Here is a 20,833-nt window from a genome sequence, read left to right as displayed (position 1 = left end):
GGCTTCCTCTCGGCCTCACCGTCCTCAAAAGTCCCCAGAGCAGAGCCTGCTGGACGGAGGGTACTTCTGGAGCCTCCGTCCCCCCGACAACGGGGATGTCTCGCTCCTCCCTCTCTTCGGGGCCTCTCAGGAGGGGGCTGGTCACAGGTTTCGGGGGCCAGAGGCAGCTCCAGGAATGAGGCGAGGGTCCGACGCCAGAGAGAAGCATCTCAGCTCTGAGGCTCGGGGGCGCCGTCCTTCAGTGGGGTACCCTTGCCATCCACAGCCTCGGGGCTGGCCTCCAGTCCGGGCTCTTCTCCTGAGGGCTGTTCTCCAGGTGTCTGGGGCTCCCCCACCACCTGGGTGGTCTTGCTAGCGTGGCATCCCATCTCGGGAGGATGCAGGGCACCCCGGGATGGTCCCCAAAGGGTCTGTGCGGCTGATCGGCAGGGACCAGAGTTATATAACCTCCTAGGAGCGCTGTTGAAAGAGAACTGGCTTGGTTCCTATGGTCACTGGGGGACGCCAAGTCCAATTTGCATAAAGAACACACACACACACACACACATACACACACACACACACACACATACACACACACCATCTGTGGGGTGGGCAGGGCCCTTCCTGGTTAACCTGGCCAGCCCCAAGAACCAAGCTCCGCTCCTTGCACAGAAGGAATTCCCCTCTGCAGATGGCAATCCCCCCGCCTAGCTACCTGTAAACACCGGCCCTTTCTTCACACGGAACGAGAGCCCTGTTACCATGCAACCAGCTGTGGCTGCCTTTCCCTGTCCAGGCAGGGTCCCTCTCAGTGCCGGGACTCACAGACCCCCAGCGTGGAGGTCACCCCCCACCCTGGGGTGTCAGCTCCACCCAGGGAGTCCTAAGGCCGCGGACGCCAGGGGTTACCAAACATGCAGATAATTGAAAGAACCGGTAGGCGTTGCATGCTGCTCTGTGCCAAGCGCAACTTATATTCGCCATCTTTATATGTGTATATATGTTATTGATTTCAGAGAGAAAGGGAGAGGGAGAGAGAGAGAGAGAGAAACATCAGTGATGAGGATCATTGATCAGCTGCCTCCTGCACGCCCCACACTGGGGATTGAGCCCGCAACCAGGCATGTGCCCTGACCGGGAATCGAACCGTGATGCTCAACCACCGAGCCAAGCCAGCTGGGCTATATTTATGATCCTGTTTCATCCTCACAACCCTAGTGAATCCTCGTTTAGCAGATGGAGACACTGAGGCACAGCGGTTGAGTAATTTTTTTAAGCTAACTACCAACAGCCAGGACATGGCCGAGCTGGGATTCGAACACGTGTCCTGTGGATTCCACTCTCTCTATGACTCTGCTAACCTATTGCCTTTAAAAGACCCCATCAGGCCGTCCTCACACACCATCGCAGATGGAATCGGCAGGTTGCTCTTTTCACCTGAGACGCGTGGGTGGAGGTTGTCGGAGCTGGAATGAGTGCAAATGCTTCCTGTGGGAGGCCTGCAGGCTGTGCTCGCAGCCCAGGCGACATCAGGCCCGTCCACTCCTGGCGGGCGGTGCGTGCCAGCCTCCCGCACTTGACAAAGGTCCTCTCGTTGCCCCCTCACAGCCCAGCAGTCCCCGAGGAAGTGCCGTTCGTTAATCCCCCTGCAAAGCTGAAGTCGCTGAGTCCACGGGGCTCAGGCCAGCGGCATGGGGTCATGTGCCTGGAGGGCATTCAGCTCAGGATGGTGCCTCGAAAGTCGTGACCTCCCCAGGCCCCTCTCACTGCCCCACCCCACTGCCTCCGGTGAAAGTGGCTCCTCCCCCTGGACCCGGGCGCTCCGTGGTCTGCAGGAAGGTGGCACAACTCCCCTATAAATCTCATGTCTTCCAATGTACTTCTTGCCAACCGGCCGGCAAAGCAACAATTAGACGTTATGAGGCTGTTAACTTAGCTCTCCCGTACAAACCCCAAAGGACAATTGGTGGGTGTCGGGGTGCCTTCCAATTCAGAGGCTCTCAGTGAGGCAAATCCTCATTTGGCTATTGGGATCTTAGGACAACAATCCTATTTTGTGAGGCTTCCAGCTTTTCTTTTTATATATATATATATATATATATATTTGTTGTTGAATTTTTTATTTTTTTGTTAATATATTTTTATTGATTATATAGAGGAAGGGAGAGGAAGGGAGAGTGAGAGAGAGAGAGAGAAACATCAATAATGAGAGGGAATCATTGATTGGCTGCCTCCCACACACCCCGCACTGGGGCTCGAGCCCGCAACCCAGGCATATGCCCCTGACCAGCATCGAACCCAGGACCCTTCAGTTCACAGGGACCCAACGTTCTATTCACTGAGCCAAACCAGCCAGGGCTATTCTTATTTTTTTAGAGGGAGAGGAAGGGAGAAGGAGAGAGAGATAGAAACATCAATGAGAGAGGAGCATCATCGATCAGCTGCCTCCTGCATGCCCCCCACTGGGGATCAAGCCTGCAACCCGGGCACGTACCCCGACCAGGAATCAAACCAGCGACGTTCTGGTTCTTGGGCTGATGCTCAGCCGCTGAGCCACACCAGCCGGGCAAGCTTCCAGCTTAATCATGCTTAACCCAAGTCAGCACAGGAGGCAGGTGGCAGGAGCCCCGGAGCCAGGTGAAACCCCAGGTGAGCGTGGGTCCGTTTAGAGGTGCGGTCAATAGGAGCAGATGCGGGCCCTTTGCTCAGCGAAGATGGTGAGAAGCCTGGCCCTGCCTGCGACCCGTTACAGGACTTGTGGGGCCCGGGGCAAGATGAAAACGTGAGCCCCTTCTTCCAGCATTACTAAGAATTCAAGAGGACACCTTCGGGCGGTTCAGTGAATCACAGGGCCCATGAGGCCAGCCCTGCCCGCACCCCACCTCTTCCTCGACTGTCTCATCAGAAGTAGATTTGCTTCTGCTGAGGGATCTTATTTGCCGATCATGAGCTGGCCCTGCCCTGGGAATAGAGTGAGACCAGAAAAAAAAAGAAAAAAAAGACAAGGAAAGAGAAATGGGGGAAGGACAACCCCCAAAGGATGGCACCTCAACATACTTGCAGCTTGAAACTGCGTCCTTCGCTCTGACTACCCACAAAGCATGGCCCACAAAAACGTGTCCACATCAAACCACGCACACAAACACGGCGGACAGGACCGCATGTTGGGGCGGTGGCAGAGCTCCGGGAATTCGCACATGCTGCTCGCGGGAATGCGAAATGGCGCAGCCTCTTGAGAGAAAACGTTTGGCGGGATCTTGTCAAGCTACACGTCCACCTGCCGTAGAATACCTGCCTGTATGCGTCCGCTCAGGCTGCCACAGCAACATACCGCTGGCTGGATGGCTTAAACCACAGGCATTTCTTTTCTCCCAAGTTCTGAGGCTGGAGGTCCAAGGTCAAGGTGCTGGGTAATTGGGTTCCTGCCGAGCGGTCTCTTCCTGGTTTGCAGATGCCTGCACCCCTGGGTGCCTTTCCTCTGTGATCCCACAGAAAGGGGGCCCTGGGATCCCTTCCTCTTCTTATAAGGACACCAGTGCGATAAGGTTAGGGCCCCTCCTGATGACCTCATTTACCCTAAACTAACCTCCTTGAAGGCCCTGTCTCCAAGCGCAGTCACACTGGGGATCGAGGCTTCAACTTGTCAATTGGGGCCGGAAGGAAGTGGGGGTGGGGGGGGGAGAGGGGGAACACCTTCAGTCCATAACTTTATCCAAGGGAAAGGAAAACCTAGGCTTGCACAACAACCTGTGCGTGGATACCTAGAGCAGCTTTGCTGATAATCAAAAACTGGGAGCAACATGCCCCTGCTGGTTTGGCTCAGTGGATGGAGCATCAACCTGCAGACTCAAGGGTCCTGGGTTCGATTCTGGTCAAGGGCACATACATGCCCAGGTTTCAGGCTCGATCCCCAGTGTGAGGGGGCAGGAGGCAGCCTATCAATGATTCCCTCTCATTATCGATGTCTCTCTCTCTCTCTATCTCTCTCTCTCTATCTCCCCCTCCCTTCCTCTCTGAAATCAATAAAAATGTGTGGAAAAAAATTAAAGAAGAAAAAAAAAAGCAAAAACTGGCTCTAGCTGGTTTGGCTCAGTGGATGGATTTGTTGGCCTATGGACTGCAGCGTCCTGGGTTCGATTTCAGTCAAGGGCATGTACCTTGGTTGCAGGTGGCAAGCAATCCATGTGTTTCTCTCACATCAATATTTCTCTCTGTCTTCCCCACTCTCTCTAAAAAATCAATGAAAAACTATCCTCAGATGTTAAATAAATAAATGCCTTAAAAAAAAAAACGGGGGACAACTCAAATGTGAGTGGAGAAACAAACTCTGACCCAGTCACACATCAGACTACTACTCGGCAATAAACAGGAACGAGCCATCAATACCTGTAACAGGTGCGATGACTTTCAAAGACATCATGTTGAGTGAAAAGAAGCCAGTTACCTACTGTTTGATTTCATGTTTGTAACATTCTCCAAAAGACAAAAGCCATGAGGATGGAGAACAAAATGACGGCGAAAGGGGTGTTTTGGTTTTGGGTGTTTTTTTTGGCTGTTCTGTAGCCTCACTCTGGTGGCAGCTACACAAATCTGTATGTGTGCTAAAATCCAGGGAACTGAACACCAACATTTTAAAGAGTCAGATTTACTGTATACTCATTGAAGAAAAAAAATTAATTATAAAGATCATTCGAACGAAAATACAAATAAAACCTGTTTGCCAGCAGCCTGGGGGCTTATTTGCCATCTGGTCCTCGTTTTTAAGATCATTTAAAACCCTTTCTCTCCTGCTTCTCATGCAAACAAACAAAGACGCACACCTGCCCCTCATTTAGCTCAGCAGCTGTGTTTTGAGCCACATGGTACAAGGTTCCATTTTGGGTGTCGTGCTGAAATAGGAATTTTGGGGGGTGAAATAGACAGGTTTAGGGCATTTTTTAAATTAAGGGGGGGGTCCATGGAAAAAAACACAGGGCTACAGAGTTACAAAAGGGTACACTTCCATAAGACAAGGGAGTTGGGAGAGGCAACAGTTACATTTCCACAAGATAAGGGAACTGGGAGTAGCCAAAGGTCTGTATTTACAAAACAAAGAAGGAAGGCTTCATGTGTCCCATGTGAGGTATGACCTTTGAGCTCAAGAGTTGCTATAGTGACCGAATCAAAGGGGAATGGTGGCCAATCAGAGGGGATATTGAGGCACAAAAACTGCAGCCTTTATAGACGAGGAAAAAGGAACTCGGTGGGACTCTGTCCGCCTCCCCACGTGGGAGTCTGTACTTGTTCTTCAGTAAATTTCCACCTTCGCTATACCATCTTCTGTCCGTGATTCATTCTTCGACTCTGACAAAGAATCCGGGGAAGCCATCCTGCCCAGGGGGACAAAATCCCGTATCAGTGCAGTTTCCAGAAACTTCCTGAATTGTACTTAAGTAGGCCAGAATGTGGAGGCAGAGAGGGCTGTGGGCAGAGGGTCCCCTTATAGCTATGATGATAGGGCAGGAGAGTACTCAGCCCAAAGCACCTTACAGTAAGACATTGAGTGGCCCCCATTTCTAGCTCCAGCCACTTTGGATGATAGAATATTCTCAGGCTTCTTAACGGAGCATCACCCTAGAACAGTGCTTCAAAACCTTGGCTGCACATTAGAATCACCTGGGAATCTTTTTAAAATCCTGATTTCTGGGCCTCATCCTCCAGAAATTCTGTTTCTTTGTTACTAATGTTGTGGCCCCGCCCCGTAACAAAGAAACAGAATTTCTGGAGGATGAGGCCCAAAAATCAGGATTTTAAAAAGATTCCCAGGTGATTCTAATGTGCAGCCAAGGTTGAGAACCACTGCTCTAGAAGATCAGTAATAAGCCCTTTCCTACTGAAAATAGGTTACACCTCCTAACATACATATGAACTTATCTTTAAAAATGCCCCCTTGAAAAAAAAAGGTCCTGAAAGCCAAATGATAAAAGTATTTTGGAAGAGAGAGTTTCCCGTGGGCTCAAATAATAATACTAATCTAGACAGAATCTAAGGAATTCTGTCTAGACTAGTATTATTATTATGAATGACCCTACTTCGACCCGTCAGACCCCATGCTGCCCCTCACGGAGCTCGCGGATGGAGAACACTGTGATTGGTGAAATGAGAAAAATGCTCGGAGAACTCAGAGGAGAAAGTCATTAGGAAGCCTTTAGCCTCATCAGGTGACTGCTGACGTCAGAATCCCAGAGGCCATCGTCCAGGACTTTGCCAGGTGTGCTTTGGGGCATAGAGTGTGGGGGTGCGGGAGGGAGTTCTTGCTGGGGCCAGGACCAGAGCGTCTGAAAGTGACTCAGAGACACTTGAAGGTGACAGAATGGGAATCGTACCCGTCAGCTGGTGCTCGTCTTGGGCTGTCAGCATTTCTCTGACCGATTCACCTTCACCGTGAGTAGGCTGGGACTGGCCCGTCACACACACACACACACACACACACACACACACACACACACCGTCCTTTGCCCTGCCAGGCTCTGCCCACAGGTGTTCCCTCCTCTCCCTCCTCCTCTGCCCTTGATGGTCACTTTGACCAGATTACACCAGTACAGAGAGACCAAAAACTAAGTAGGCACACACACAGGCTGGGAGAGGGAGGGAGGGAGGGAGGGAGGGTTGGCACAGGCCTCGTTTTCACAAAGTGTCTCTGATCTTCCCACTGGCCAAGTTATCCCCAATGTCGCCACAGAGACAAGCTGCTGGGATGAAAAGAGGACGTTCCCCATATAACTCTGCAAACCTTGTATCCCATCACCAGGCCTCTCTGATTTTTTTAAAAAGATATATATCTTGTATTTATCCCGTGAAGAGCTCCATTCCCTGGCATTGCGTTAATTTGCAATGTTAATTTGTTGCATTAAAATGCGGAGACAGCAAAAGCGGACATTTGGGGTGTTTTGCTCTTCATTGTAGCCCTTGCTTGTAGAAAAGCGTCTGGGTCCCAGTAGCTACTCAGGTAACATTCATGAAACAAAGAAATAAATGAAATGTAAGTACTTCAGAGTCCACCATTCTGGTAATCCTGTTTTGGAAAGTCTTAAACACACACACACACACACACACACACACACACACACACACACACACACAAATAAAAACCAAACTGGAAGCCTCAGGAGGGGGCTGAGGGTTCCCATGTCTCCGTAAAAACATGCCAGCAAGACCCCCCTGGACACTGCATTCATTGTCACCTGAATGTTTATTAGCTGACAGGTTCTCAGCCCAAGGCAGGTCAGACACCCCTCCCCCACCCACTTCCCACAGTGACCAAGGGGGTGGCTACTGACATTGGGTGGCAGACAGCCGGGGATGCTAAAGGTCGGGCTGTGCCAGGGCTGCGCCAGCCCAAGAACTGTCAGTGCTGCCCCGGTGGGAAGCAGTACCTGGGTTGCCAGATCCTAAAGGACCTGGCTGTGCCTCCCGACTCTACACAGGGTCTGACTGGGTGCTTCATCAAGTTCAGCCACAGAGACTGGAGGGCACTGGCTAGGAGGGCAAGGGGGGAGGGAAGGGGGGAGGGGTGGGGGAGTGGCAAGGGGAAAGGGTTGCCCATAGGGGAAAGGCCTCCCTAACTTGAGAGAATCCCAGCCCCTTGCATCTTTTTTAAAAAATCTATTTTTATTGATTTCGGAGAGGAGAGGAGAGGGAGAAAGAGAAACATCAAGGATGAGAGAGAATCATTGATCGGCTGCCTCCTGCATGCCCCCCACTGGGGGTCTAACCATGACCTCCTGGTTCATAGGTCGACGCTCAACCACTGAGCCACGTGGGCCCGGCTCCTGGCATCTTCTAATGTGTCCTGCATATTTCCAAGGAAGGCTCTGCCAAATCGGGGTGTCCTGAAAACTTCTGGATGAAAGAGAAGGTCCCAGAGACCAGGCAGGAAAATCCCAGGATGGATCCCAGGCCAGGACCGGGGCCTGGCTGCCCCTCCGTGCCCCCTAAAGGAAGCAGCAAGTCCAGGCCCCGGCGCTCTCTGGACAGGGAAGGCGTCCCCGCCCCGCCCCGCCCGCCCGCCCGGCTCTGCGCCCGGGATTCCTAGCTTCTTGGAAAACCACCCACGTGGGAAGCGGAGGCAGCATTTCCGCCGGGGGCTGAGCGCTCACCTCCCAGGCCCCGTCCCCGCACGGCCGCCCCGGGGCCACTAGGTGGCGCTGCGCTCCAGCGGGCGCTTCTCGGCGCCCCGGAGAGAGGACAGCGGAGCCGCGACAGACAGACAGACAGATCGAACCTGCGCCTCCGGATCCCGGGGACCGGCGGGCAGCGCCGGCGGCCAAGGTAGGATCCCCGCGCCCCCGGCGTTTCCCTTGAACTTGGTTGGGGTGGGCAGCGTGGCGCCGCCGAGCCCTGCGTGCGGTGGGGGCAGAGAGAACCAGGGAAGTCGGAGCGGCCTCGCGCGCGTGTGGTCGCCGACCGGGACCTGGAGACACGCCGTCTCCCAGCCCAGCCGGGCCCAGGGGCGGAGAGAGCACCAGGGCGTTGGCGCACGAACCTCCCCTGCAAAGCCTGCCCGATGCCCGGGACAGCACGTCCTACATGGAGAGCAGCGAGGCTGCTGCCTTCAGCGGAGTGCTGGCTGGCAAGGTCCGAGGCACCATTTCTCAAACTTGGCTGCACATTGGCATCGCTTGGGGATTCGTTTTTTTAAAAAAGTCTGGTGCCCTAGAGACTCCGGTGTGAGTGGTCTGGGGCCAGGCCTGGGCATCTGGATACTGAAAAGCTTCCAAGCATGCCTGGCCGGCGTGGCTCAGTGACTGAGCGAGGACCTATGAGCCAGGAGGTCAGGGTTCGATTCCTGGTCAGGGCACAGGCCCGGGCTGCAGGCTCGATCCCCAGTGTGGGGTGTGCAGGAGGCAGCCGGTCCATGATTCTCTCATCTGATGTTTTTATCTCTCTCTCCCTCTCCCTTCCTCTGTGAAGTCAATAAAAATATTTTAAATTAATAATAATAATAATAATAATAATAATAATAATAATAATAATAAAAGCTTCCAAGCGATTCCATGTAGCAGCCAAGTTTGAGGACCCTTGATGTAAAGGGTTGGAAAAAAGCCCAGGACGTGTGTGGCAGCCCAGACTGCTGATTCTTCTTCTTGTTCTATGTGCCTTTTAAGCAGGAAATAACTCCGTCGCTGCCTTTGAGCTGTCAACCCAAGATAACCAACCCACACCCTCCCTCCCAACAGGGCTGCCTTTGAAAGGGTTGAACTTGAACGTGGGCAGAGAGCAGACAGACACTGATGTGGGATATGAGGGAAGACTTGTGGGGGAAGTGTGTTTGTGTGTGTGTGGTGCGGGGAGGGGATCCCACAGAAGTTCTGGGGCTGGCTGGAGCTGCCCTCCTCCTTGTGGCAAATGTAGCTGAGCAGTCAGAGTAAGCTTATTGCTAATGAAAGGGACCCTTATATTTACATGACAGCAAAGTGGGAAGCAGCATGGGCTGTGAGTCCCCAGAACGGGCCCTCCCTTACAGGACCCTCCAGAAGTCACTGAGCCACCCTAGCCTCAGTTTCCTCGTCTGCAAAATGGGTATGATAGCATAAAACTCGTAAGAGTTGGCGTGGGAATGATTCACAATAAAAGGTAATAATGTTAACTTCCCTGGCCTGTTTGGCTCAGTGGATAGAGCACCGGCCTGTGGACCAAAAGGTCCTGGGTTCGATTCTAGTCAAGGGCACATACCTAGGTTGCAGGCTCCTCCCTGACCAGGGCCCTGGTGAGGGCGCGTGCAGGAGGCAACGCATCGTTGTATTTCTCTCACATCAATATTTCTTTCTGTCTTTCTCTCTCTCTTCTACGCTCTCTAAAAAGCAATGGAGAAAATATCCTAGGGTGAGGATTTAAACTTTTTTTTAAAAAAAGGTAATGTTTACTAAGGGCTAAATGCTTTCTGTGGGTTGCCACCTTGCCTCCCCACCATAACCTGCAAGGCAGGGCCATCATGACTGCATTGGGGCTCAGAGAGGGCAAGGAACGTGCTCAGGGTTTGCATGATGATAAGAGGCAGATCCTGAACTTGAACCCTGGCAGCCTGACTCCAGAGCCAAGTACAAAAGTACCACAGTCTGCGGTTCCCCTGGCTGACGGAGGGACCGCAGAGAGCGCGGAGCACCCTGCAGGCCCGTGCGTGGTGCGTCCTCCTGGAACCCCGCGCTCGTGGCTGCCAGCGAAGCACTGTGCCTGAATTGACTCATTTGTTCGTTCAGAATGTGCTGGTCGTTGCGGGCCTACTGTGTGCCAGGCAGTCTGGAAGACGCTAGCGCAGCCGTGGGCAAACTACGGCCCGCGGGCCGGATACGGCCCGTTTGAAATGAATAAAACTAAAAAAAAAAAAAAAAAAAAGACCGTACCCTTTTATGTAATGATGTTTCCTTTGAATTTATATTAGTTCACGCAAACACTCCATCCATGCTTTTGTTCCGGCCCTCCGGTCCAGTTTAAGAACCCATTGTGGCCCTCGAGTCAAAAAGTTTGCCCACCCCTGTGCTGGAGATAAAATGGTAAAAAGAACCAAAGGTGAGCCAGCCCTCAATGGACTCACACTCCAGTGAATGAGAAAAACACCCCCCAAGTACTAGGTACGATGCTGGCTTGCCCACCTATGGAGCAACTAGGTCTCCCTCTGCCTCCTGCCCCTGCAGGACAGTGATCTGAACAGGGGCCAGCAAACACTTTCTGGAAGGGCCGGATAGGAAATATTTTGAGCTTCCTGGGCCATAGGGTTTCAGCGACAACTCCTCAACGCTGCCATCATAGGTTAGAAACAGCCGTGGTCATAGGGAGACAAATGAGTGTATGAGTGTTGCTGTGTCCCAATAAAACTTTATTTAGGAACACTGAAATTTGGATTTCATGTCACTTTCCTGGGTCACAAGATGTTCTTCTTCTTTCCACTATTTTTCCAACCATTTAAAAGTATAAAAACCATTCTTAGCTCAGAGACTGTATTAAAAAAAAAAAAAAAACAGGCATTGCCCAGCCGGTGTGGCTCAGTGGTTGAGCATCGACCCAGGAGCCAAGAGGTTGCTGGTTTGATTCCCAGTCAGAGCAGATGCCTGGGTTGCAGTCTTGATCCCCAGTAGGAGGTATGCAGGAAGCAGCCAATTGATGTTTCTAACTCTCTACCCTTCTCCCTTCCTCTCTAAATTAAAAAAAATAATAAAAACACTATTTTTTAAATAGGCATCGGGCTGGCTGTGCACTGTAGTTTGCTGACTTGAGCTAGAATCAGGGGACCCAGGGGTCAGGAAGTGTGAACCGTCCATCTAGCTGAACACCTGAGCCTTGAAGCTCTATGGAGCAAGCTCAGCCATGTGTTGAATGTCCCCCGAAAATGGAACTTTCTCACTGCGCAGCTCATGCCGTCGTCAGAAATCCAAACTGTGCCATAGTTGGGGTTTCCCCTAAAGCAGATCCTGAGGCGAGGATTTGGGTGCCAGGAACTTATTTGGGAGGGGATCCCGGAAAACCCAGGGAGCGGGAAGTGAGCCCAGGAAGGAAGGAAAGCCCTTAGAGGATATGATGACTGGGTTACCCCCAGGGCAACTGGGCTTGGTCCCTCCCAGGACCCTTGGAGAGATTGTCCCCCAAAGAGGCAGGAAGCAGGGGTATTTTCCCACCTCCCCACCCCTCATTGATGGAGCGTTGCTACACAATGCACTTCTTCTTTTCTTTTTCCTTTTTTTAAATATATCTTTTTATTGATTTCAGAGAGGAAGGGAAAGGGAGAGAGAGAGAAACATCAATGATGAGAGAGAGAGAGAGAAACATCAGTGATGAGAGAGAATCGTGGATCAGCTGCCTCCTGCACGTCCCACACTGGGGATCGAGCCTGCAACCTGGGAGTGTGCCCTGACCAGGAATCGAACCGTGACCTCCTGGTTCATAGGTCGACGCTCAACCACTGAGCCACACTGCCGGGCTCACATGCACTTCCGGTCTGTTCTGCACACTGCCTGCTGACCTTCCTGGGGCCAGAAAATGCCTCCAGGCAGAAAGAAGGGAGAGGCAGCCGCACATCTGGAACCTGTAGGTGACCTCGGGGCGTCGCTGAGGAGTCCCGGTGGCTACAGAGTGTTTCTGACTGTTGTCTAGTGTGCTGTCACCCCCCTGGGGGCTCTCTGGGGTGAGTTGCTGGGGCATAGAGCCTTGGCACTAAAGCCCACGACGTCTCAGCCCAGGTTAGGGCCTCCCTCTCCAGCCCTCTGCTGCTCTCTGCCCGGAGCAGGGGCTCCAGCCACACTGGCCTTTCACTTCCTTGAACTTGGCAGACTCTTCCTTCTGACCACAGTCAACGGAAGACGTCTCAGGGAAGTACCAGAATGTTCCCGTCACACTTGCTCGTCTTCCTCTTTGTGGAGAAGACAGCAGGCCTCAAACTCAGGGCATCGGACAGGCAGCAGGCGCCAAGATTTAGTAGCATCGTGGTGTTTTATGTGTATCTTTAGTTTCCATCTATATGTGGTCAGTGTTGCTGGCTTCGCACTTAGAATAACGATATAATATGTTTTTTAAAAAATAAATGTATGTAAATAATGTGTCTACTTAAAATACCATATGATTTCACTTATATGTGGAACCTAAAGAGCCATATAGATCAGTGGTTCTCAACCTTCCTAATGCCGCGACCCTTTATACAGTTCCTCATGTTGTGGTGACCCCCAATTTCATGGTTACAAATTGAATATAATTAAAGCATAGTGATTAATCACAGAAACAACATGTAATTATATATGTGTTTTCCGATGGTCTTAGGCAACCCCGGTGAAAGGGCCGTTTGACCCCCAAAGAGGTCGCGACCCACAGGTTGAGAACCGCTGATATAGATGAACAAACAAAACAGAAACAGACTCAAATACAAAGAGCAGATTGATGGTTCCCTGAGAGAGACTGGGCGGAAAAGGTGCAGGGATTAAGAAGGACAAATTCAGCCCCGGCGGGTTTGGCTCAGTGGATGGAGCATTGGCCTAAGAACGGAAGGGTCCCCGGTTCGATTCCAGTCAAGGGCACATGTCCAGGTTGTGGGCTCGATCCCCAGTAGGGGGCATACAGGAGGCAGCCGATCAATGATTCTCTCTCATCATTGATGTTTCTATTTCTCTCTTCCTCTCTGGAATCAATAAAAATACGTGTGTGGTTTTTTTTTAAGTACAAATTCATAGTTACAAATTAGTCACTGGGATGTAGAGCACAGCAGAGAGAATATACTGAATAAAATGTAATAACCAAGTGTGGGTGGGGGACTGGAAATGTTGGGGAGACACTCTGTAAAGTATCTGATTGTCTAACCACTATGCTGTCCACCTGAAACTAACACAGAATAATACTGAATATAAACTGTAATTGAAAAATTGAATTAAAAAATGTGTCTACTGCCCAGCCGCCGTGGCTCAGTGGTTGAGCATCGACCTATGAACCAGGAAGTCACGTTCAGTTCCCGGTCAGGGCCTATGCCTGGGTTGCAGGCTCAGTCCCCAGTAGGAGGCAGCTGATCAATGATTCTCTCGCATCATTGAAGTTTCTATCACTCTCTCCCTCTCCCTCCTTCTCTGAAATCAATAAAAATGTATAAAAAGAAAAAGAAAAAAGTCCAGCCGGCGTGGCCCAGGGGTTGAGCATCGACCTATGAACCAGGAGGTTACAGTTCGATTCCCAGTCAGGGCACAGGCCTGGGTTGTGGCTCCATCCCCAGTGTGGGGTGTGCAGGAGGCAGCCGATCAATGATTCTCTCTCTCCCTCTCCCTTCCTCTCTGAAATCAATAAAAAATATATTTTTTAAATAGGTCTACTTAAAGAAAAATATTAAATAGTAAAGGTGGTATGAGAACATAATAAAAGATAATCATCGCCACCCTTATTGAGCACTTCCTATGTGCTGGGCGCTCCTCTAAGCACGTTACGTGTCTACGTGTCTGACGTCATTACTCCTCACACAACTGCGGGGGTCAAGCACTCTTTGAGGGAGGGACTATTATTAGCTGAGAGCACAGGCCGAGGGAAGTTCAGGAACTCGCCCATCCTTATGCAGCAAGAACCGGAAAGGGAACCCAGACGACCCGTGCCAGAGTTCATGCTCTGAGTCGCTTTTCTCACACCCTGTTTCTCGTGCCCTTGAAAAAAGAGGAGAGAGAGACGTGAAGATGCTATTTGAATGAGAGGAGACCTGCTTCCCACGGGTCCTCTCTGGGATCTAGCCAAAACCCGCCTCCTGGCTCTCCTGCCCCTTGGTCGGTCCCTCTCCCATCACTGCCGTCCGTCCGTCCGTCCGTCAGGTGTGTGGTGACAGGAACCGCTGCCCCTCGGGGGTCTCCCCTGCCCTGGAATAAACCTTGCCAGTTCCTTCTGCTTTTTCTCTGTGTGTTCTCCGCATCATCCCCCAAACACAGCGTTTCTTTCTTCCCTATTTTTTTTTATTTAAGTTATTTTTGTTGCTGTAGCATTTGGGGGGGGGGGGGGATGGAGTGGAGGAGGCCTCCCACAGCTCATTCCGGCTGTGGTTGGAGTGATGGACATGGCAAAGAGCAGCTAGAGCAGGTGGGCAAAGTTTTTGACTCAAGGGCCACAATGGGTTCTTAAACTGGACCGGAGGGCCGGAACAAAAGCATGGATGGAGTGTTTGTGTGAACTAATATAAATTCAAGGTAAACATCAACACTAATAAAAGAGAAAAATGGTAATTGGCGTACGAGCTACCCTTTTCATTGGCTAATCAGGGCTATATGCAAATTGACTGCCAACTAAGATTGGCAGTTAACTGCCAACTAAGATTGACAGTTAACTGCCAACTAAGATTGGCAGTTAACTGGCAACTAAGATTGGCAGTTAACTGCCAACAAGATGGCGGTTAATTTGCATATGTAGGCACAATGCAGGGAGGCGAAAGGGAAAGCAGGAAGAAGCCCCCTGCCACTGACAGTGATCGGAAACCCAGGGGGGAGCTAAGAGCTGGGGGGCAGGGCAGAGGCGGCCCTGGGGCCGCCTTTGTCTTGCCCCCCCAGCCATGATCGGAGAATCAGGTGCCTTTGCCACCCTGGCCAGTGATAGCAGGAAGTAGGGGTGGAGCCAGCAATGGGAGCTGGGCACGGTCGAAGCTGGCAGTCCCAGGAGCTAGGGGTCCCTTGCCTGGGCCTAAAGCAAAGCCCACGATCGCGGGGCCGCTGCCACTGAAGGTCCCCGCTGCCCGAGCCGGACGCCTAGGCCAGAGGAGTCAGGCCTGGGCAAGGGGCCGATCCTGCGATTGGAGGGTGATGGGGGTCAACGCCTGAGGGCTCCCAGTATGTGAGAGGGGGCAGGCTGGGCTGAGGGACACTCCCCCCCCCCCCACACACACACACACACACACACCCAGTGCACGAATTTCATGCACCGGGCCCCTAGTCATTACATAAAAGGGTACGGTCTTTTTTTTTTTTTTAGTTTTTTTCATTTCAAACGGGCCGGATCCAGCCCGCGGGCCGTAGTTTGCCCACGGCTGAGCTAGATGGTGATGTCCAGAGGGAGGCTGGGCACCCAGAGAGAGCCATTCCCAGCCAGCACCCCGGGGCGCTGGAGCCTGCCGGGGCTCATTCCTGGCAGGCCGGAGGCCAGCGCCTTCAGTGCCCGTGTTGCTCATCAGGCTGAGAGGGACAGACTCAGCAAATTCACAGGAGCCGGGCGAGGAAGCCAGACCACAAATACACGCACTCACGAAGGGACAGGCGCTGGGAAGAGGCCTGGAAACTCCATGTCGGCTTGTCAGCACGTTCTTCTCCCTGCAGGGAAAGCCCGCTTCCAGTTAGAAGGCTGGTATTCGTGGAATCAGAGCCAGGGGAGCGCGAGGAATGGCGTTAGGAGCCAGGGCAGGCTCAGATTTCTGCATCCTCCCAGGGATCCGAGGGTCCAGAAGGGCATCAGCACACTGGGTCTAAGGCCCCAGCCCTGGGCTCATGGTAGACGTGACTAATCAATGATCGCACCTTCCCACTGTTCTGTGGACCGACCTGGAGATCCTCATCAAGAGAGTATTTAGCGTCCACCTCTGAACCAGGAGGTCATGGCTTGATTCCTGGTCAGGGCACATGCCCAGGTTTCGGGCTCCATCCCCAGTGTGGGGCGTGCAGAAGGCGGCCGGTCACTGATTCTCTTTCATCATTGATGTTTCTCTCTCTCTCTCCCTCTCCCCTCCTCTCTGAGGTCAATAAAAAAAATAAAAAGAGACTATTCCAGACCCTGGTCCGTGGGGTTCAGTTGAGCTTAGTCCCATGAACTGAGAGTCACAGGTTCTATTCCCCGGCAGGGCACATGCCTGGATTGCAGGCTCAATCCCCAGTAGGGGGTGTGCAGAAAGCAACAAATCCATGTTTCTCTCTCTCTCTCAAAATCAATAAAAACATATTTAAAATAAAATAATACTCCTCTATCACAGTTGCCCTCAATAAAAAAGAGAGAGGGAGGGAGTATTCCAGGGCACTCCGGCCAGCCCTCTGGTCTGCCTGTGATGTTCAGGTTTCCCGAGCTCCCACCGCTCTGGACAGCATGGGACACAAGACAGACTCTCAAAGACTTGCTCTCTCATTCTGCTTTTTCCTGAGCTCCCGGGACATCACTATCTCTCTCTACCTAATATCCCGTTCGCCTCTGTTAATACAATTGGCTGGGCTTTTTTTTTTTTTTTAATTCATTGTCAAGTCTTGATTTGATTTCCAGGCCTTCCTCTTCCTGCTTTGACCAGAGGCACATCCTGTCCTGTCTTTAAGAACTTTTGCAGATCAATAATCATAGATGTTGTGTGTGCATCCCACTGAGGTGGTCTCCCCCACATTCCCGGGTCACTTGCTGTGTCCCTCCCAGCAACGACTTCCTGCAACCAAGAAGCAGAGTGCTGGGATGTTGGGCTTCCTTCCTTTATAGAATTGGCTGCATGCACAAAAGCTTTTAAAATTTTGATGAATTTCAGTTTATCTGTTTTTTTTCATATACAGTGGGGCCTTGACTTACGAGTTTAATTCGTTCCGTGACGGAGCTCGTAACTCAAATTACTCGTATGTCAAATCATAAAGTGAATGAGTGAGACATGTGATGCTGGGCTGATGTTGTGGCGTTCACTGTGACGTTCGCTGCGCCAACTAGCGGTGGGGTATCTGAAGCTGGCTCGTAACCCGAATTTTAGCTCGCAACTCAAAGCAAAAAATCGGCCGAGAGACGGCTCGTATCTCGAAAAACTCGTTCGTCGGGACACTCGTAAGTCAAGGCCCCACTGTGTGTGTGTGTGTGTGTGTGTGTGTGTGTGTGTGTGTGTACATTAGAAGCCTGGTGCACACATTCGTGCACCGGTGGGGTTTCTCGGCCTGGCCTGCACTCTCTCCCAATCTGGGACCTCTCAGGGGATGTTGGACTGCTGGTTTTAGTCAGATCCCTGCAGGCCAGGCCGAGGGACCCCATCGGTGCATGAATCCGTGCACCAGGCCTCTAGTATGCATATAAGATCTTTGGTTAATCTCTTCCCGCCTTCTCCCCTCCCCCTTCCCTCTGAGATTCATCAGTCTGTTCCATGTTTCCATGCCTGTGCATTGAGCATCTGTCCCCTGGTGGTCAGTACACGTCATAGCTAACAGTCGAATGGTCGCTTAGGCTTTTAGATAGATAGATAGATAGATAGATAGATAGATAGATAGATTTTTTCTTTTATTGATTTCGGAGAGAGATACCAGTAAAAACATCAATGATGAGAGAAAATTACTAATGGGCTGCCTTCTGCACACCCCCCATGGGGGGTAAGCCCACAACCCGGGCATGTGCCCTGACCAGGAATCCAACCGTGACCTCCTGATTCATAGGTCGAAGCTCAACCCCTAAGTCACAGCAGCCTGGCTCTAGTTTCCTCTTTTGTTACCTATTCTTTTGGTGTCTCATCCAAGAAATCATTGCCAAATCTAGTTTCATGAGAATTTGTTTCTTTTTTGTTTTCTCATAAGAGTTTATAGTTTTAGATCTTATGTTTAGATCTTTGATATAATTTTGGTAATTTTTGTATATGGTATAATGTAAGGGACCATCTTCATTCTTTTGTATGCAAATATCCAGTTTTCCCAGCACCATTTGTTGAAAAGACTGTCCTTTCCCTATTGGATGATTTTGGGACCCTGTTGAAAATCATTTGACAATATCTGCAATGGTTTCTTCCTGGGCTTTCTATTCTGTTCCATTGGTCTCTATGTCTGTCTGTTTGCCGGTAGCATGCTGTTTTGATAACTCTACCTTTGGAGTAAGTTTTGAAATCAGAAAGTTTGGATCTTCCCACTTTGGTCCTCTTTTTCAAGATTGGGGGTGGAATATCATCGGGATAGAGATTGCATTGAATCCATAGTTTACTTTGAATAGTATTGACATCTTAATAATAAGTCTTCTACCCTAGCCGGTTTGGCTCAGTGGATAGAGCGTCGGTCTGTGGGCTGAAAGGTCCCAGGTTCGATTCCGGTCAAGGGCACATGCCCAGGTTGTGGGCTCGATCCCCAGGAGGGGGCATGCAGGAGGCAGCCCATCAATGATTCTCACTCATCATTGATGTTTCTATCTCTCTCTCCCTCTCTGAAATCAATAAATATACATTTTTTAAAAATCACTCTTCCATCAATAAAGATATAATTATAAAATAATAACAATAAGTCTTCCAGTCCATGAACATGGGATATCTTTCCATTTATTTGTATCTTTTAAATATTTTTTCATCAATGTTTTGCAATTTTCAGTGTCTTTGTTTAAATTTATTCTTAAGTATTTTATTATTTTTTATCCCACTTCCACTTTTTGAGACTTCTGATATACTGAAATATATAGATGAATATATGACAACATATATATAACAAGACAAAAGAAATTCACAATGAGACACCAGAATGTTGGTCAGTTTCAACCCTCTCAGTGTTTCTTGGGGACAGCATATATAGACATTAATAAGATTATATGGTGTGAAAAACCCAAATTTTAGTCCCTTCATGAATGTGAAGTCCCCCTGTCCACTCACCCCCGCGAGGATGGGAGGAAAGGGCCTGGTGGTTTCTCTTACGGGGTGTAGGAGTGGGAAAAGCATAATATTCCCTCTGGCGGGCCCTGCTAAGGTTTCCAGCAAAAGCCGAAGTCACCATAGGCCTACTCAAAGCATCTCCCCAGGATGCGATGTTGAGAGCATGAGACCCCTTTAAAGCCTCAAGTGAAAAGATCTCAGAGCCCCAAGGTCACGGAGACGTCCCACCTTGCCCAGAAACAGCCACCAGAGGTGCAGATGAAACTGAACAGCCAGCCTACTCTCCCCCCCGTCTTCCCAACCCTGTGGGGGTTTCGGGGGCTGTGTTGCTGGCCCACATCAGCTTCAGCTGGAGGAGATGTGTGAGGATAATATTGGGGTGAGGGGGCATGGAGTATGAGGTCCCAGCCATGCTCAGCCATGTCCCCCACCCCCAGGATGGCTCATGAATGGCAGGCCTCGCCCCTTCTGTCATCCAACAAACTTAGGGTTTTCTAGACCTACCAGTGAAACTTTGTTCTTCTGCTGGCATTGGATTTATTTTGCTTCTTGGTGGTTATTTTTTGGCCTGTGGGGTTACATATCACACACACACACACACACACACACACACACACACACACACACACACACCTCATTCCGTAACACTCCAAATGCCTGCAGAATGCATGGGCTGCAGAGTCTGGTGACACAGCCTGCCTCCTCTCCTCTCTCCTTCCCTCCTCCTCCTCCCTGCTGAAGCCCACTGCTCTCGAACCGCCCCCCCCCCCGACACCCCCCACCCCCCGCCGCCCCGGAAGCCCCGTCTGTCACAGGGCCACTCCAGCTGCTGCTCCTGCAGGCCCCAGCCAACTCCTATTTCCATAGCAACTGAAACTCATTTTTCCATCCCTGCATTTCCACTTTGGAAAGGAAACCCAGAATAGTTTTTTAAAAGAAAAGGGGGGGGGGAGGAGCTACATCTGGCATGGTCCACTTGGACTGTAGAGAATTCCTGGCTCCCCCGGCTCCCCTGAGCCCCTGGAGACCCTCTCTCGCTCCCCTCTGCCCACGGCATTCCTCCACCTCCCCAAGGCTCCTGGCTCAGAAGCAGGTTGGAGGAGAAGCCAGTGTGGCCCCTCTCTCTCTCTTTAAATGAAGGCAAGCCCTAACCGGTTTGGCTCAGTGGGTAGAGCGTCGGCCTGCGGACTGAAGGGTCCCAGGTTTGATTCCGGTCAAGGGCATGTACCTGGGTTGCGGGCGCATCCCCAGTGGGGAGTGTGCAGGAGGCAGCTGATCGATGTTTCTCTCTCATCGATGTTTCTAACTCTCTATCCCTCTCCCTTCCTCTCTGTAAAAAAACAATAAAATATGAAAAAAAATAAATAAATGGAGGCAAGATGACCTGCGCTTTGCCAACCCAAGAAGAGGCGGAGGTCAGAGGCTCTGTTCCGTTGCATTGGGCGAGGCTACCCTGTGTCCCCTGGGATATCCTCGTATTTGCTCTCCTGCTGCCCAGAGAGGGCAGAGGTGGCCCGAATCGCTGAATCGGTCATTACGTCATCTCTGAAGATGAGCCTCCCGCCCTCCCCCCCGCCCACCCCCCCACCCCCCGGCCCCTCCTCGAATTCTGAGGTTGTTTGAGTGAGATTTGATGACTGAAATTCAGGGTGGTGGTTTGACTGGCATTACACGCGCAGGAACCAAGGAGTCTGACATGAAGGGGCCCGAGAAAGCTCTCCCCTCTCCCGTCCCCGCAAGACTTTTCTCACTGACCTGACTCATCCCTGCTGACTGAAAGTCCTCCATTGGCCCTTGGGTTCACAGGCCACTTTCTAT

At 51.1% G+C, this 20,833-nt stretch overlaps 1 protein-coding gene and 1 long non-coding RNA gene across 2 annotated transcripts in view; one reads left to right on the top strand and one right to left on the bottom strand.

Moving 5' to 3' along the window:
* Nucleotides 1-4,522: 4,522 nt before the first annotated feature.
* Nucleotides 4,523-8,688, bottom strand: LOC132217586 (uncharacterized). The gene is made up of 2 exons (XR_009448912.1): nt 8,246-8,688; nt 4,523-5,351 (listed from the first exon to the last, which is right to left on the bottom strand). It is a non-coding gene; the product is annotated as an uncharacterized LOC132217586 (long non-coding RNA).
* CHD9 (chromodomain helicase DNA binding protein 9) overlaps nt 8,215-20,833 on the top strand; it is a 159,808-nt gene continuing 147,189 nt past the window's right edge. Inside the window, exon 1 of the mRNA XM_059668041.1 lies at nt 8,215-8,292. The gene's annotated coding sequence lies outside the window, so the exon portion shown is untranslated. The remainder of the gene's footprint in view (nt 8,293-20,833) is intronic.

The sequence above is a fragment of the Myotis daubentonii genome, chromosome 15 (genome assembly GCF_963259705.1).
Source record: "Myotis daubentonii chromosome 15, mMyoDau2.1, whole genome shotgun sequence".
Lineage (NCBI taxonomy): Eukaryota > Metazoa > Chordata > Mammalia > Chiroptera > Vespertilionidae > Myotis > Myotis daubentonii.
This window is presented reverse-complemented; position numbering and strand designations above follow the sequence as displayed.